The sequence below is a fragment of the Otolemur garnettii genome, unplaced genomic scaffold (genome assembly GCF_000181295.1).
Source record: "Otolemur garnettii isolate 467f Iridium unplaced genomic scaffold, OtoGar3 scaffold00044, whole genome shotgun sequence".
NCBI classification, from domain to species: Eukaryota; Metazoa; Chordata; class Mammalia; order Primates; family Galagidae; genus Otolemur; species Otolemur garnettii.
The window spans coordinates 8,133,765-8,134,842 of NW_003852439.1; positions in this window are offsets into that span (position 1 = coordinate 8,133,765).

The window sequence follows — 1,078 nt, forward strand, 5'->3', positions numbered from 1 at the left end:
TTGGAGGTTGCTGTGGGCTGGGTGATGCTACAGCACTCTACCAAGGGTGATAAAGTGAGACTCTATCTCTACCAAAAAAAAAATAGCTGGGCGTTGTGGTGGGCACCTATATTCCCAACTACTCGGGAGGCTGAGGCAAGAGGATTGCTTGAGCCCAGGAATTTGAGGTTGCTGTGAGCAATGACGCCATGGCACTCTACCCAAATGACAAAGTGAGACTGTCTCAAAAAGAAAAAAGGGGGCGGCACCTGTGGCTCAGAGGAGTAGGGCACTGGCCCCATGTGCCAAAGGTGGCAAGTTCAAACCCAATCCTAGCCAAAAACTGCAAAAAAAGAAAAAAAAAAAAAGGCCAGGTGCAGTGGCTCACACCTATAATCCTAGCACTCTGAGAGGCCAGGGCAAGTGGATTGCTTGAGCTTACAAGTTAGAGACCAGCCTGAGCAAAAGCGAGACCCCAATCTCTACTAAAAATAGAAAAACTGAAACAAGAGGATCGCTTAAGCCAGAGTAGGAGGTTGCTGTGAGCTATGACACCGTAGCACTCTACCCAGGACAACAGCTTGAGACTCTGTCTCAAAAAAAAAAAAAAAGCATGGGCGGGGCCTCTGGGCCACAAGGGGACAGCCACATGGGCCAGGAGGCTCAGGCCTTTTCCTACACTACCCCCCATCCTGAGGCACCCCCACAAATCCAGGCTTCCCCTTCCCTATGTGGTCTGCCCTACACAGAGCCCCTAGGGAACCCTGGAGGGGGCCAGCCCTACTGCTCTGACCACAGAAAGCCCAGCCCAGCCCTGGGCAGAGGAGCCATCCCAAGCCCAAGCCTCAGGCCTGTCCCCTGGAGCAGGGCAACAGACTGTAGGCACAGCCCCAGGTCCTGCCCTGACCCATCTCAAGGTTCTGCATGCCAACCCAAGAGGCCAGTGGGGCCCCTCGCCAGGGGGGAGCCAGGCTCCCCCAGAGCTCTCTGTCAATAAGGGGATGACTTTGCAAGGGAAGAAGATACAGTGAGAGAGGACAGGACGGCTGCTGGGTCCCTTCCCCTCATCCAGACCAGACTTCTTTTTTTTTTTTTTTTT